Raw genomic sequence first — 17,888 nt, 5'->3', positions numbered from 1 at the left:
CAAAAGACTCCCACTCTGAGGACAAGTTCTGGGTCCTGGGAAGACCCTAATCTATTGACATTTAGAAATAGAGGTAAGGGCTCTGGCATAGAGGGCTTACTTTGAACTCAGCTGGATAGCAAAAAGGATTCTGGAAATTGTATACCACATGTAGACAGCAGAAGAAGTTACTACAAGTATGATTGGAGGTCTTCACCTGACCCAAATCCGTTTCCCTCACCTAGCTGCTAGTGAAGTTTCTACCAGTAGTACAGACTTCAGGTTGAATCACTGCTACTAAAATGCAAGTGCTGGGAGTGTTCATTTCTTGAACTATGGTTTATCAAATTCTCTAACACATTCTTAGGAACAGTCAGTTCAGAGGAGAAAGCGTTTGACAGAGGAAAACAGAGAATACAGTGGGAGTGGGGACAAAAAAGGACTTGGGGCCTTATGTGGGGCATCTTAGTATGGTAAGTGGAAGCAAAAGAGAATTATTTCTGGAACAGAGTAGGACGATAGTGGAGGAGAATTGAAATAAGTTGGTGAACTTATTTCTTAAGCCTTACAGACCACCCTGTGTGATCCCCTAGAGGAAATATGCATGTACCTGGTCACTAGTGTGTGAAGACCATGGACAACCTGTGACGTTTGTCAACACAAAAGATAGTTTGCTACCTACAGCTTTGGAGTCCAGACCTATACAGGTAATTACCACATTCCCATTTCTTTAGGTCACACAAACAACAATTTAGTTAGAACTGATATGAACTGACAAGGATTTGATTTCTAACCATTGTAATCTGTGATGATTTGAAAAGTCCACTTCTGATAAGTTTCTCCCTTATATTGAATACTGAAACTTGAAAGACACTGTTAGGCTCTGAGGCAGGGTATGTAAAGGAGAGTTAGTCATCGTCCTACCCTCAGGTGTCACTAATAACCAGCATATGACTATCTAACACAGGGTGGTAAATGAAGGTGAAGGGGGTAAGACCATGGATAGAACGAGTGCATTCTAAAATTTTCCTTCGGGTCACAGGTTTTGCCTTCCCTCATACTCCTTCCAAATCTTAACAAACGACTCGCTCCATTGACTGATTTTTAACTCCACCCATCCTTCTAGACATCCAAGTCATGCAAAGCATATCCACTTCTGTTGAGGGACTTCTGAGACCCGTGATGTCACTGAGGCTTGGTGATTGCAGGGAGGAGCTTGTACCTCTACCCTCCTGAAAGTAGGTATACGTGGCACATTGGGGGCCTAAGTGAACCCCAACATTCCCAAGTCCCTACAGAAGACTGAGCTCAAGTAGGCTTCTATCCCTACTCAGGCTCTCAGCCTGACACTTAACAACTCTATCTGGATTATTTGTAAAATCACCACTGAATGCATATCCTCACCAATGCCGAGAGGTGGGCATCTCATGTAATTTCATCTCCTTTTCTATACGTGGCAAGATGAACCCTTCTCTGAAAATACTGCTGTTCATCCTCTAACAGCTACACTGCATAACATACTTGAGTTTAGAGAAGAAGCTCCAGGACCAATAAAGAATCAGTGCTAGTAGCACTGGGAGGTCAGCAACAGACTGCAGGCTCTGGTTTCACACAGTCATAGCATCTCAGATGTGAAATAACCAAAAAGAACATCTATCTCATATTCATATACATGGTGCATTTTTGTAAATGCATGGGATATTTTTGATAATAATTTAGTAAGAGTGATTGCCCAGGGGGGCAAGGGGTAGCTGTGGGACAGGAGAGGGAAGACATATTTTTCATGGAATATTCTTTTGTACCTTGAATTTTAAGCCATGTACAAAAATAAACAAAATTTAAAAAGTCACAGATCTGAACAGTGTTATGGTTTCAGTGATGTCTTTTGAAAAGCAAAATCGGAAAACTTTGCTAAAAGAAAAATAAAACTCTTCTAGTTAAACCCTGAATGAAGCGATGGGATCACTCCTCTATGATCACATAGCTGCCATCACACTGCTCCGATGATAGCTCTAATCTCTGAAACACTAGGTTTTAGCTTAGGACATATCCAATTTCATTCAACCTTACTTTCTGTTGCATATTTAATCAAAATCATCCAGTAAAAGAGGACTTTGCATTATTGGTTTGAAAATGAATTTTTAAAAATTAAGTTATTTGTAGGATTCTAAGCTATCTGGAGGATATTCAGACTCAAAATGGCTTTCAAACTTTATTTAATTAATCGATGTTCCACTGCAAGCTTTCTAACGTAAATAAGGTGATAAGTCTAAACTATAACTATAGTTCTTTTTTTCTCTGTAATTTTGAATTTGCCAGTTAATATAACCATAGAAAATCTCTGACATGTATTGTATAACATTTTAAAATAACACTCTTATTGAAAATCAAACAGTTGAATACACAGATTGATGATTTGATTACGTAAATTTTCACTTCCCATGAATACATGTCAATCTCTATGGAAAATTACCCTCGGCAATCGGAACAAAAAAGAAAATGCCTTCTATTTAATTGAAATACATAACAAGTTAAAACTTAGAGCATAGATGAATCATCACAATTACTGCCTTTATAATCATTGCAGAAGAATACATTAACGGAGTTTAAGAAACCTTAATGAATTTCTTCGTATAAATCTCAATTCTGTTCAATTCATAGTTTTACCACCATTAGGAAGGGGGGAAGGTCTATTGCTTTCACACCGATTATTGGAAAACCAAGTAACTTGAGAGAAGAATTTTCTGGAAGTCGATATGCAGTGGAAGGTAGAGAAGAATTGTATTCTTCTCTATTGTGTTCCCCAGGCTTGTTTCACTTCTAATAATAAAACTCTGGAGAGTATCTTCAATATTTTTAAAGCAAAAATGTGATAAGTAAATTAAGAACTGTTTTTTCTGTTAGTTTCTAAAAACTAGCCTCAGATGACCCTGGAGGGCAACTAGAATTTGCTGCAATTTCTTCAGCCCTTTGAGAAGGGAGAGGTAGGTGGGAACAACAGGAAGCAAGAGTGGTGGGCAGAAGAGGGGAGAAGAGGGAGCCTATCATGGAGAGTCCTCTGGTGTTGACAACTTTGTCCAGCCAGGATCCTGGGTCAGGGTGTCTCTTCCCCTTGGCAGATGGCAGGTGGTTTAGATGTGAAGCCCTCCTAGAGAGTTGAATTGTCCAGCTTCTCAATTATGCCATTTCCCCTCCAGCCCCACTCCTGGAAGCCCTGACCAGCTGAAGTGCCTCCTAATGGTACCTTGGGGTTACTGCAGGAGAAACAAGTCTACTTCTGAAGGTAGCAGCTTCAGTTACGTAAGAAAGAGTGAAAAGGAGTCAGGTAAAAAGTGGCACAGCTTAGTGACTAAGAACCTGGAGTTCTGCAGCCAAACTCAGTTCAAAAGCTGGCTTTGCTGCTTACCAGCTGTGTGATCTTGGGCAAATGGCTTAACCTCACTTTTTGCCTCAGTTTCTTCAAGGGTGGTTGGGAGGACTAAATGAGTTAAAACATATGAAAGTCTTAAAACAAGGCCTTGAATACCGTTAAGTGCTCATTAAATGCTTGCTTTTAGGATGTTACCATTTATATGGAGAAAGTGACAAACTGCAAAAGCCATGTGTAAGGGTCTGACAGCATGAAGGACTTGGTAAATTCAGCCGAAGTGTCAAAATACTCAGAAAAGAGATAAATCAACAATGTAAATCAACAACATGAACGTGACATTTCCAGTACTTTTGAGAAGCACAGTAATCAAAACAAAAAAACCCATCAGAATGGTCTTATGAGACAGAATGAAATTTTTGTGGTCAGGAGGTAGAAAGCAGAAAACAGAAATTTCTCCTTGGATAGAAATTTGTTTTTATCCTGCTTAAATAAGCTAAGGACAAAATCCCGAATGTTTCCAAGTAGCACTAGATGTTATTCCATTTTGGTTCAAAACCAGTGGTCCAAGGCAGGATAGGGAAGGAGCAATTATGAGACAGGACAAGGTCCAATATTATTCGTACTGGCCCTATCCCTCTGAAAGCCAGGCTGGCCCTACCTCCAAATTCGCTTCTGAACCCAATCTTTCTTCGACCCACTGCTGCCACATTAGCAGATTCATCCTCACCTCTTGCTGTGCTCCTGAATGGCCTCCAGGTCCTCCCTCTGCTTCCAGTGTACAATCCATTCTCCACACAGAAGCCTGAGAGAGCTCTAAGGTGCAATGTAAGCCATGGTACTTCCCTACTTAAAACCTCCCAATGATTTCCTTAAAGCACTTAAAATCCTGACTTCATCCCATGACCTCGGCCTTCTGATCTGTTTTCCTGCCTGCTTTTCTATCCCTTCCTCCCTAAGGTCCAGCCACAGTGGTCTCCTTTCTGTTTCCTGAACATGTCAAACCTTTCCCAACCTCAAGGTTTTTGCTCTTGCTGTTCCCTCTGCCTGGTCTTCTTTCTCCCTGATCTCTGTGACTTTCTCTTTAACATTGATGTTATAGCTCAAATGCCAAGTCTTGAGAGAGAGCAACTCTTACAAGCCTATTTAAAGCAGCCCTCATCAGACTCTATTCCCTTTACCTCACTAGTTTTCTTCACACCACTAACTTATTTGATTTTATTATTTGTTTCTTAATGCGGATATCTGTTTCCTTTCACTGGAATACACACTTCACGAGGGCAGGAACTTCATCACTCTGTCCCCAGCTCCTACAGCAGTCCCTGGTACATGGGGGACCCTCCATAAAAGTTAAGTGAATCAAAATTGCTGATGCCCATGATGCTTGGCTAACAGCAGGACTTTGCCTATCTTCTCCCAGCGATCTCCTTAACAATTTCTTATCTTCTCCTAATCCTGCAATCTTAACGCTCCAGAAAAGTGCAAGGGTACGTCATTTCCCTCCCCATCAAATCTGGTACAAAAACCTGGTTGCTTTTTGGCATTAATAAAACCTTCTGAAAAGGGTTGAAGTCTCTGGACTTAACTAGACTCTGGATAATCATTCTCAGATTGATTCTAGAATCACTTTCCATATCTTAGGTTCTTCCATATTTAGGGTGACTTGTAATTGGCTCTTTCCAAACCAAAGTTCATGACTCCCCTAGCCCAGTCTGATGCTAGTAGCCTCTGTGATCCAGATGATTTCCCAGGACCAAGAGGGATTTACACAACCTAGTTAGTTCTTGACCAATTCACCTAGTAAAGTCTACCCAATCACAGTCCCTGGAGAATACTGCTGCAATTAGATTTTTAATAAGGGTGTTAACAGCAATGAAGTTAATTGGCTTTAAAAGGGCTGAGATAGGAAAGCAAGAGTTGGTTAACTAAAGAGCAACATAGCAATTGGGCAATTTAATACATGCGTGGTAGGGAAGTTTAACCTTTATCTTTCAATCTCATAATTATTAAGCTTCTGGCAACCTGATTTCCAAATTGCACATACAGGAATTTTAGTCATGAGGCTGTGCAGGGCCACTCTGAATATGGAGTCAGTTTATATAGATGGAAAAGTTAATATTATGCTAGAAATCATACTTCCCAAAGAGTAGAATGATGAAGTTGCTACCCAACACAAATATGGTTTGGATGGTTTTTTGGGGTTGTGTGACCTAAAACAAGGCAAAAGAAGAAAAAGAAGTAAGTACTTAAAATTTAGATCTTGGCTGAGCAGTAAGATCAGCTCTTACTGATGCACATTATAATCACCTGGAGAACTGTAAGCACATGTGGATGCCTAGGCTCCATTCCCAGAATCTTGATTCAACGTGTTTATGGGTGGGGCCTGGGTATCTATATTTTTTAAAGCTCCCAAGATGATTCTCATGTGCAATCAGTGTCGAGAACTGCTGTTTTACAGGCTTGCTTTTTGCTATCGATAAAGATTTTGGAAATTGTTCTTAAATCAGTCACAGATTTGAGGACAGAGTAAAAGAAAATAACCATTTGGAGATGGCACAAAATGGACCGATCTTCTTCTCTTAAAGAAGCTGTAGTGGTAGGACTCTAGCCTTATTCCACTACCCTTCCTAAAGACCTCCAAGCCTCACCATTGACAACAAACCCAGAAGTTCCCAATACCTATAAGGAATTCTTTAAAAATTCAGCTCTAAAAAATGCTGTGCTTTCTTCTCCCTCAGGTGTGTAACAAAAATCGATATACTTTCAGTGAACAGGAGCTTCAGAGAAGAGAAGTCAGAACAGCCTTAAAGCTCTGGATCAGGGAGCCTTCCCTTTCTAGAGGTAAGAGTGGATGCACACCCAAGATTTCGCTTGGCTGGAAACTCCAAGACAGTAGGAATGGGGATCCTGGGATGGCTGTGGCCGCCCACAGGCTGCTGACACTCATGATCACAGCATCGGAGCTCAGGCACACATCTTTCACCTACTGATCTGTGATGCTAATTCATTCATTAAAGAAATAACATTGTTAGGTACAGAGTATTCTAACGCCAACATGAGACTGGGCTGACTTACTCTGAGAGCCAAATAAGATATGGAAAATTCAGTGGCTGATAATTCTCATTTCACCTCTGTCACCAGCTAGCCTGAAGGCCCAAGGCAAGTAATTAGTCTCCATTTCCCAATTTGTAAAATTGGAGAGGTAAGAGAAGATTATAAATAGTTATAAAACAGCTGCTGTGGGCACGAATGGGCATGATAATAAAGCCCTTTGCAATGATTACACCATACCTGGTGAATACAACCAGCTGTGAGATACCAATTGCTCCAGACTTGGCTAGGGTTGGCTACAGGGCACTCCTAAAGCACAGTGCACGGGAATGGGCAGCTGGTTACACTTTTTAGCCACACCATCCAAGTATTTAGAATCACCATCAACAACAATCATCCACGAATTAAAAAGACTACATAGAAATAAATGAGGATAAAAAATTTCTACCAAGTAAAGATCACATATCTTGATGGTCCATTTAATCCCTTTTAATATACTACTCTTTTAATTTTATTTCTCATAATTATGACATAAAGACCTTGTGTTTTTGCTCAGTGATTTTCAACTATGGCTTCACATTAGAATATTCTGGGGAAGTAAAACCAACAACAACACCGATACCCAGGCCCCATTCCTAAACCGATGAAACAAAAACTCTGGAGATGGGGTTGAGGTATCAGCATTTTTCAAAAGCTTCCCTGTTGATTCCAACTGTTCTTTTTCACATCAGCAAACACTCCACGCACAATCTCATTGCCATGCACCTGTGCATTTTTCCTTACTTGGTGTGCCCTCTCCATCTCTGCCTTTCGGCTAGCCTCCCATCCTTCAATGCCTGTCTCTAACTTGGTCTTTCTCAATATTCTTTAGGGTTTAGGGACACACTGTCTTCTGCAATCCCCAGACTCAAAGTGTACCATTCATGTAACACATAGAGAATTCTATCTTAATTGCTACTGGTGTTTTATGTTTATGCCCATCTTCCCAACCAGATGATATGCTCTTCCAGAGCAAGTGCCTTGCTTTATTCCTCTTTTATTTCCCCCGTGTTTATTCCTCTTTTATTTCCCCTGTGGAGTCTGGTACAGACCTCCTGGATTAGAAGATGCTGAAAAATTTGTTACTGTTACTGTAGACACACTAAAGTTCACTCATGTCAGCTTCTTTTATTTTTTTTTTTAAAGATTGGCACCTGAGCTAACAACTGTTGCCAATCTTCTTCTTTTTTTCTTTTTCTGCTTTTTCTCCCCAAATCCCCCTGGTACATAGTTGCATATTTTAGTTGTGGGTCCCTCTAGTTGTGGCATGTGGGACACGGCCTCAGCATGGCCTGATGAGTGGTGCCACATCCGCGCCCAGGATCCGAACCAGTGAAACCCTGGGCCGCTGAAGTGGAGTGCCCGAACTTAACCACTCGGCCACGGGGCCAGCCCCACATGTCAGCTTCTTTACTGCCATTTCCTCCAAGATTTAGATTTCAGGTGGAAATGAACAAATGCTATTTGTGTATTTCAAAGAGCATCTTGTATAGCGTTTATAATGGAAACACTCTCCATCAGGCATGCGTCTACAGAAGTAAAGCCATCGGTTCTCAGGTTATCTATGATAATCATGGCCAAAATCTCTATCGTACGTTTCTCCACTAGCATTTTATGTGGCATTATCTCATCAACTCTGAACTTACTACAGAACTGCGAGGGAAGGCGGGTGAGGGTAACACACAAACCAGTACAGAAAAGTGGAATCCGGGCCTCTGGTATCCCAGGTCAGAGGCTGTCGCTAACAATACCAGAATCTGACTGCTCTTCCCTTTGGAAGAAATGAAACTTTCCTTCAGGAACAAATCATATCTTTATTTTGTTGTTGTCATATATTTATGTTGTTGTTATTCAAGGGCCGCTTTAGCTAGTGGACAAAAGAAACCAAAATGGCCTTCTGTGATGTCCTTGGCGCAGGCCTCTGGAAACCTGGACTACACCTTGTTCAAGCTATTTTAACTAAAAGGACAGAGAGGGAGAAACAGTTATTACCACAATGAAATGATTTATTTAATGAGTTTTGCACACAAACAGGGTGCCCTGGCTGTGTCCTCGTCGGATTTTACAAAGCGCTGGGAATGACAAAGACATTGGGAAGTGATTTAAAGGGAAAACTGCAAATCCAGATTCAAAATGACCCTTTGGTCACAGGATGTTTGAAAGCTTCTTGAGATTTGCCTGAATGAGAGGATGAGTGGCGATGAACGTAAGCCCTAAGTCTATTTCATCAAATCCAATAGTGATATGATGTAGGGGGCTTCAAATTATCACCAGCTCAGCAGAAGAATGACAGTGGGGGAGGACGCAGAGGGACCTCCTTTTCTCTTGTTTCCTGCTTCACTGAATAACTGAATTTGGGGACAGACTTGAGAGGTCTGAGCCAAGAATAGAGGAAAAAGTTACGTTAGGAAGAAAGGAGAAAAATTTCCTATCATCCCTTTGTCAACTTATTAGTCTAGACCAGCTGTTCAACGGAAACATAATGCGAGTCGCACATGTGATTTAAAATTTTCTATTAACCACAATAAAATAAATTAAAAGGAAACAGATGAAATTAATTAATTTTCATCTAAACCAATACATCCAAAATATTATCATTCTAACATATAATCAATATGAAAATTAATGAGATATTTTATTTTTTTTCGTTATTAGGTCTTTGACATCTTGGGTGTATTTTAGACTTATGGTACATCTTAATTTGGACTAGTCACACTTCAAGTACCCAATAGCCACACGGGGCTAGCGCTACTGTATTGCACAGTGCAAGTTTAGATGCACTAGCTGGAATTTGGGACATCAGATAGAAATTATTGTCAGCATTCAGATACCTAATATACTTTTGATATTTCCCTTCTGCTAGTTCTTTCGTTATCTCCCAGAAGAAACATGCTGTGTTAGCAAAAAGTTTTGGGCTTTGAAGCAAAACAGACTATGGGGTTCAAATACCAGCTTTGTAACCTTAGACTAGCTGCTACCCTCTATGAGTCTGGGTTTCTTCAACATCAAATCAAGACAAAAGTAGATCATTGGGAAGATTAAATAAGATCGATAACTCCCCAGATTGTTGGAAAGATTAAACAAAATTGGTATAAAGAACACCACACAGCCTAGAATAATATAATGGGCATTCAAACAATAATTTCCCCTACATAAAACCCAACTTGATTTCTAAGGGGCCATCTCATTTTATCTGAGACTCTCCTGCTTCATTTAGTCTACTTCTGGATCTTTCCCTTGAGGTTTCTTCTGCTAAGGCAGCCCTTTGCCCACACCTTCATCGGGCTGACTCCCTCTTATTATGCCAGTATAAATTCAAGGGTGGCCTTCCCATGGAAATCTTCTGTGGCTGTCCTATTTTAATGCCCCAAGCCCTGTTACTCTTTGGTTATCAGGCTCTCTTTATTCATAGCATTTATCAATATCTGAAATTATCTTATTTATATATTTGTTTACTTGCCTCTTATCTGTCACCGTCTCTAGCATAGAAGCTCCATGAGAGCCAGGACTTGTTTGTCTTATTCAGAGCTCTGCAAGTATTTGTTGAATGGATGAATGAATGCTTAACACAAAGAGGCAAATGTAAATGGTGTCCTGATTCTAAAGGTAGTAGAGAATGGAAATTCCAGTCTCTTTTTAACTTAAAAGAATCCAACAGGAAGTCAGTGGCCCAGAGCCAGTCTCACCTGCCGAGGTTTGGTACTGCCTATCTCGAACCTCACAGCTGGACGTGGGAGGGGTTGTGAAAATTGTTCTCCATAGGTGATTTCATCATCGCTGCCTATGAACACATATCACATGCAAAGTATATGTTCACGTCACTTAAAATCATCCAGAATATTTGGTTATTCTTGCCCTTTAGAAGAAGAACTAGGTTGGGGCTCAGTTGGCATGGTGCAACTTTCTGATGAGGAAGCTTGGCAGCTCAGGGTAGTGGAAAAAGAGTGTGTGTCAAAATCAGACAGACCTGAGCTGGGATCCCCCTTCTGCCTTTTATCAGCTATGCAGACTGGGCAAACTTCTATAAGCCTCAGTTTCCTTATCTGTAAAGCTTTAAATAATAATTCATATCCTGTAGTGTTGCTATGAAAAGTAATTGATGTAATGTAAGAAAGTGCTTAGTACATCTTGAAGGCTTAATGAATAGTAAGTATCTATACTGTCATTTTTGAATCCAAGAATGCCTTGCCAGAATGCCTGATCGATCTTTGGAATGGCTACTTTGAGGACATCCAATTTCTTTTTAAGGTTCTGATATTTCTGTCCTACATTTCTACATATCCAACTTCTTGCACCTTAGGGGTCAGGACTGCAAAGAGGGAGAGAGACAAAGAGAGAAACAGACAGAGAAAGAATAAGCTGAATTGGCTAAATCTGTGCCATGCTGTGAACAATGACAGTGGAGACCCTTCTCTTCACAGAGCCAGTTTCTGGTGCATCTGGAGATGGATGCAGCCATGAGCCCTCTCCAGTTTCCATGCCAAGATGTTTGTAACTACAGGCACAGATTTAGCTGTTTTGTACTCAAGATTATGGGGCAAAAGAGAATTGAGAGAAAGGGCTGAGAATCATGTTAGTCTGGACACATTTTACTTGCTGGCAACACAGAGTGCTCTGCTGGACGGAGGCGAAGCGCTAGACTGGGCTCTTATTCTGAACCCACCACTCACATTTGAGAATAATTAGACCAGAACTGAGTTTACTCATTCTGCTGCTAGTGTAAGCCCCATGGGAGAGAGAGTACGCTGCTCTAAAAAAGCATGAGACTAGTTAACACTTACCTGTAACTCCACATTGATATAAACAATAGCAGCTTATCCTTGGCTATTGACCAGGTATTTCCATTTTTCATTTTCCTAACAGCCATGCAAGAAAGGCAGTATTGTTTCCCGTTTTACAGCAGGAAAAAGGAGGCTCAGAGAAATTCAGTGACTTGCCAAAGTGTGGGAGTGAAGATTTGAAGCCCAGACTATTAGGCTCCAAGCTCCGTGTGTCCTCTGCTACACCTGACAGACACTGCCAATGGAAGACCCAGGTCCCACAAGGCACAAGTCCCTAGTACCTTAAAGGAAAAGTGCAGAGGTCCGAAAGCACACCATTACTAGTCCTACTATACACTGGGGAGCAAATGGCACTTCGTTTCAAAACAGTCTTGGCCCCACTGTCTAACATCCAGCAGGGGATCTGAAGAGCTCTCTTTGAGACAGACAGCGATGCTCTGCAGGTGGCTTTCCAGTGCTGTTTGTAGGACTGAAAACTCCACGGGTGAGGACCATCACCTTAGGAAAGTCATTAAAAGAGTTTGTGAGGAGAGTTCCCCAGGGGGCAGAGACTGGTGGAGCCCTTGGGAAACAGGGTCCTGGTGGCTCACACATGAGAGGAGGGCTTTCTCCTACAGCGGCATGGCTGACCCTAGACCCCAGGGGAGGCTGTAGATGACTCCCATAGCCAGCCCAGCTGTCGGCAGAGGTTTGGCTGGATGGTCTTGATGCAGGTCCTCAAAAGGAAGGCAAGGGATGTTCACCTGGGGTTCAGGCAAGGTCTTCACGGGGTGTCCACAAACCCTCAGGGATTGCTTGCAAAACTTGTACATTCCATAATAAAATCTTTTTCCCTTGCAAGAAGACTCAGAGCTAATTCTCAAAAGAACCCATGATACCTAATTTCTAAGAACCTCTAAAATTAAAATTTTCATGTTTCTTCTTTACACTATTAAGCACTTTTACCCCATTATATATATACTATATAATAATGTATATATATACATATAATGTGTATACACATATACACACACACATATAGCACAAGTAAAATGTTTAATGGGATATGTATGGAATAATTAATTTCCCTAAATGTTGCAAAGAAAACTGAGGCTCAGAGAGGACAGGTGTCCCACCCAAGTTTTCATAGCCAGAGACAGGGCTAGAATTAGCAGCACTCCACTGACCAAGAAGCATGAGACTCAGGTGGGAAATCTTTGCCAGCCAACTTGATGAATAAAGACAAACTAATCCCTCAAGATTAATAACGTTTTGCAACCATTCTCAAGTCCAGTCATAGAAAATCCTAAATTGCTTGTTTTTAGGGCAACGTGGGCTTCTTCCCCAGGATACAGGTAGAGGTCACTAAAACGTATGTTCCTACTCAAAGAGCTAGAACTGCAGCCCCGCTTTTCCCCTCCGACGCAGACTCCCCAGCAAGCTGAGTTTGCCTGACTTGCCTCCTCCTCTCCCCTCCTCACCGCTCCCTCCAGGCTCCTCTCCGACTTGCTTTGCTCTGCTGAGGTCAATCGGCCTGTCTCTTGCTCCGTTAACGAGGTACAACTAGGAGGCTGCTTACCTGCCACTACCCCCATTGCCTTTTGGGGGGAGCTGCGCCTTTCGGGTCAGCACAGGTAGCACTAAACTTTCCCCACCGGATACCCCAGAGGCTGCTGCTGCGGCTGCTGCTGGGAGAATCCTTAAGTCCTTTGTCATCACCTCACCTGTCTGAGCCTCTTCTCCCTCCCCGATATTTTTCTTTCCAATTTGACATAAATCATTTACATTCTGAAAATCCCACAATTACGCCGAAACTCATTCTCCAGGGTGCATCTGAAGATGCCTTATAAAAATACTAATGTGTGCAGTTGTAAAAGCTGGCATGGGGGCTAGTATTTCTAGTTCCTGTGAGAAGGGACATCAGTGCGGTCAGAGCCCGGCTTTCCCACAGGTTGCCGCGGCCGGGCAGCCCCTCTGCCGGCTCTGCCGGATTTCTGGGGTTTTCTTGCGCAGCTCGCGCCCGCGGCTGCCCTCGCTCCCGGCCTCGAACCCGCAGCCCCGCCGCCCGCGCGCGGTCCGCGCGGTCCCCAGCCCCTCGGCGTCCGCCCGGGCTCAGCCCGTCGTGGCTACTCACTTTTGCCGGGAAGCAAAGTCTGCCATATCAGCCCGTGAGCACTTCCTGCAAAAGGACGAGGAGGTCCATTGTGCGTAAAGATGTTTCATGAACAGCCGGTAAAATCCAGAAGGAGGGAAGAGGAGCGAGTAAGACAGAAAGCAAAGGAGGTGGAAAGCCCAGCCCAGATGGGTGTCTCGGCTCCACGTCCCCAGCCCTTTGGCTCTGTGAGAAGAAGCTCAACTCAGTGCACTTGTTCACTCTTTCTTCAGTAGAGGAGGAGTCAGTGTTGCAACAGTTATGTTCCTTGCTGGAGGCAAAACAGTGATTTTCTTCAGCATGCAAAATGTCCAGAGCCTGCCAGTTTTACCAGGTGAGGGAGGGAGTCGGTGGAGCCAGAACGCCGCAAAGACGTGGAGAAGAAAGAACTGATTCCCCCCTGTTGGTTTTGCATGATCAGGGCCCCACGTCTTCCATTGAGACGGTACCAAAAAATAAACAGACGAAACAATAATAAAAATGTCTTAATAAATTGAATGACCTCAAAGATGGTATCTCTCCTGGCAACCAAGATGTGGAGTGTCTCCCTGTCAAATTTCTTTCCTTATTTCTGAATAGCGTTGAACGGCAGCGTGGCCACGTTGGAGGGGGGCTCCAGAGATTTCAGTCTCACCTTCCATGAGAAGAAGGAGGGGTCAGCGTGATAGGGGCGAAAGAAAATAAACAGTCCGTGACCCAAGCAGGTTTTGCTTTCTTTTTTGAAACTCCAAAGCGGAAACTTGCAGGGTGCTGTGGTTATTCTCTGCCATCTAAGTATTACACAGGAACATTAGTCGTGCCTATATAATCCACCCTTTTGTGGTTTTCCACAAATATACAATTCATCTTTTCTAATAGGGCTGTATGTGGTTCTGGCTTTTTTGTTGTTGTTAATAGCAAAACCCTGCACCACTGCCACCTTCTCTCTTGCAAAGTACCGAAACGAATAGTGGTAGCTGCCTGAATCAAATAGTTATCCCTCAATGAGTAAGCTGCTAGTGTCAGTTTGATGCCGTTAATTAACATCGCATCTGATTGTTTTATTACCCAGAGGGGCACCAAGAAGATATTTTGAACAAAGACTATTGAGTTTCAACAAAAAAAAATGTTACTAGAATGTTGAGCTTTCCCCCTTTGATTGATAGCCATTCTGGAAGAACTGGCAAACGACATTCAGCAGCAACCACTGTCCAGGCCCCAGGAAGACATTGGAAATCCCAGGATGCTTTGGCGAGCCTTTTGGATTCGAAGTCCAGAGGCACCTGCATAAGCATAATCACCTGCTGCTTCCTGTTCAATAGCATGGGTCTGCGCAATTAAGCCGTAGACTCCCTCTGTGTCTCTTAGCTCAGGGGAGATGTGTCTTTCATGCACAGCCTTCAAATGCTTCCTGTGGTCATCCGGGTGTAGTTACTTTTGCTCATGGGTGGCCAGGAGGGTATGCAACCCCTAATTATTTTCCAAACCACTGGCTGACCAGGGATCGTCAATGGTAGACTATTTCTATATGACCTTTGCAAAGCAAAGGATCTCTGAGGTTTGTGGAGTTGTTCTAATGAGGCAATTTTAACAGCTGGTGAAAAAAACATCACTCTGGGTAACTGTAGACTGACAGCTCTGGGAAGGTAGGGACCTTGCTTTTCCTCCTTGTGGTTTCCAGTCAGCTTCGGGCAGCTCAGCTCCTCTGTGCTTATGGCTTCCAGCAGGTGACAAATTGGTTGTTGAGTGACTAATGCACGTCTCACTGGCAGGGAAGGGCAAGGCTGGCTTTCTTCTCTGCTGTGCATCATGCAGGCACTGTCCCTAAGCCACTAGCATTTGCCCCAGCTTTACAGAGATGATGAAGGAAGAGGTGAACCTCAGCTTCTGCTTTGCCCCACAATTTTTGCCACTGCTTCCTTCTCTACACACTAACGTGCTCTGACCCTTTATGAGTGTTCCCTTTTTGCTCAACTGTGTCTCATCTCTGTCTCAGTGGATGTGTTCCTCCTTTTATCCAAGCTACTCCTCCTGCTGAGTCCGGGACCCCATCCCTGCCCACTGCCTCCAAGACGGTGTTCCACAGCCCAATGCAGAGGAAGGAGCCCAGCTATTGGCATGGGTTTTGTCCTTGCCATTCATTTGGCTTCCTTAAGCTTCACTTGCTGCACTGTGAATCGGATGCAGTAATATATGCCTCAAAAATAATAATAATGGTGATTATTAATCACCAGTAAAAGGAATAATAATGGTGATAGCATATGTAAAATACCTGACAAATAACAGAAAGTCTAGGAACATTGTTCCTTTTTTTCCCTTCCTCTTCCCCCCACTTTCCTCTCATATTTAATCTTTTCTGCCCCATGGGCTTCTTCATCAGCCTGCAATATCCTCACATCTTCCTTGAAGCTGCTAACCTTTTTGGTGGCCGTACATCTGAATTCCCTCCTTTCTTCATCTGTCAGACTTAGTGAAAGAATGACCTGCAGTCCTCAGCTTCCCTGACTCACTGCGCCCTCAATGCCTTCGCTCAGTGGTTCTCGACCTTGAGTGCACACCACGATCATCCGAGGAGTGTTTCAAATGCACTGTGTCTGGGTGTCGCTTGAGAGCTTCTAATTCACGAGGTTTGGGGTGGGCCCCTGATTTCTCTGTTTCTACCAAGATGCACAGGCAGAGTGGAAAATGACTGCCTTAATCCCTTGTACACCCCAGCTTCCACCACTACTACTCATCCTCATCAGCTACCCTCTTAGCTGCATCATCCCAGCTTCTCTGCAGCGCTGTGTGCCCCTTCACTCCCTCCTCTGGAGGCTCCCATTCCTGGGCTTTCGGTCCTGCCCTCCCTCAGTGGCCCGCAGTCTGTGACATTGTTGTGTCGGCTTTTCCTACAGCCCGGCTCCTCTTCTTTCTCTTCCTTCCCAAATGGGAACAGTTTTCTCTTTGGTCCTTCATCTTTTTTCTTTGAAGACTACATTCCTTTCTTAAAGAAAATGCTAAAAATACCAAACAGTCCAAAATCACGCACAATCCCAGCACTGTTAAAAGAAATCTCTATTTATAAGGTAAAATATAATCCTCCCAAATCACACACCCTCTTTCTTTCATCCAATCTCATCTCCGGAGGTGACCACCATTAACATATGGGGGCATATCTATCCTTTTTCCTACATGTATATAGTCATGTCTCTATATACACATGCATATATTTTTTTAAACTAATAATGGAATAGTTTCTGTTACTTGTCTTTTTTAAGCTTAATGAAATTATATATTCTAGGTTACTAGCTGTAGACTTCAATCATTCTTTTTAATGGCTGCCTAGTTTGCAGTTTATTCTAGCATTCTTCCATTGTTAGGTCTTTAGTAATTTCAACTTTTTATTGTAAAAAGTGTTGCCGTGATTATTTTTGCATGTACCTTAGGATAGATTCTTAAAAATGGCATTGTTGGGTGAAAGGGAATGAGAACTAAAATTCTTATAGATCACTGCCAAATTGCTCTCCAAAAATGTTACCGAACAATGTCCTAGAAGTGAGATTACCAAGTTATAGGGTAGGAACATTTTAAATTTTCATATATACATCCAAATTCTTCCCAAAATATTTAGTAATATAGACTCCTACCAATATACATTTCTACCAAAGATGTTTTCTCAAATCCTTGCCAGCAGTGGATTTTATCAATCTAATTTTTGCCAGTCTGATAAGCAAACTATGGTGTCTTACTGTTCTAATTCACGGTCTCTTGAGTTCATATTTATTATTATTTGATTTTTTTCTCTAATGCTCTGATTGTTCAATTCTATGCTTATTTTTCTTCTAGCATGTTTATCTTTTTAAAAATTAATCTTTGAGGTCTCCTTACTATTAGACATATTAACACTTTGTTAAATATGTTATAAACATTTTGCTTTGTCTGTTGAGTTTCTCTTGATTTTGTTTATGGGCTGTTTTACTGCACAAAATGTTTTAGTTTTTACCTACTCAAAGTTGTGAAGCATATTCTATTAAGACCCTGTGATTTCTGGATTTCTTCTTTGCTTCTAATATTGTTAAGTTCTCTGTTTAAAAATAAATCTTTAATTATCCTAGGAATAGTTTTTAAATATTATATGAGCTAGAGAATTAAATTTATTTTCTTCTGAATGCATAGTCAGTTATACCATTACCCTTGACTGAAAAATCCATGATTTCTCCACTGATTTCCAGTATCATATATCATACATTACATTTCCATGTACATTTACATGTATTGTGGACACTACTTTGTTTTGTTTGGAATGCCTATTTATGTGCCAATAATGCAAAATTTTGACAACTGTATTGTAAAAATAGTATATTATAATACCTATTAGTGCAAGTCTTTCAGTCTTTCCTTGTAAAATTTTCTTGATAAATATGATATATTTATTTTTCCATAAAATTTTAGAATCAATTTGTCCAAATTACATTTATCTATTAATTTGGGAAAAACTGATATCTTTAAGGCATTAATTCTTCCCACCCAGGAAATAGAGAGATATATTTGTTTATTTAGGTCTTTTAAAACTATCCTTCAA

General features: G+C 41.8%; 1 protein-coding gene across 5 annotated transcripts in view; it reads right to left on the bottom strand.

Moving 5' to 3' along the window:
* The window catches only part of PRLR (prolactin receptor), a 162,010-nt gene extending 148,160 nt beyond the window's left edge, over nucleotides 1-13,850 (bottom strand). For 2 of the 5 annotated variants that reach the window (XM_046671628.1, XM_046671630.1), the window contains exon 1: nucleotides 13,331-13,850. The gene's annotated coding sequence lies outside the window, so the exon portion shown is untranslated. The remainder of the gene's footprint in view (nucleotides 1-13,330) is intronic. The other 3 variants (XM_046671627.1, XM_046671632.1, XM_046671631.1) reach the window with 3 other exon arrangements.
* Between the last annotated feature and the right edge of the window lie 4,038 nt (nucleotides 13,851-17,888).

The sequence above is a fragment of the Equus quagga genome, chromosome 9 (assembly GCF_021613505.1).
Source record: "Equus quagga isolate Etosha38 chromosome 9, UCLA_HA_Equagga_1.0, whole genome shotgun sequence".
Classification (NCBI taxonomy): Eukaryota; Metazoa; Chordata; class Mammalia; order Perissodactyla; family Equidae; genus Equus; species Equus quagga.
The sequence above is the reverse complement of the archived record's forward strand: the minus strand, read 5'-3'. Positions and strand labels throughout refer to the sequence as shown.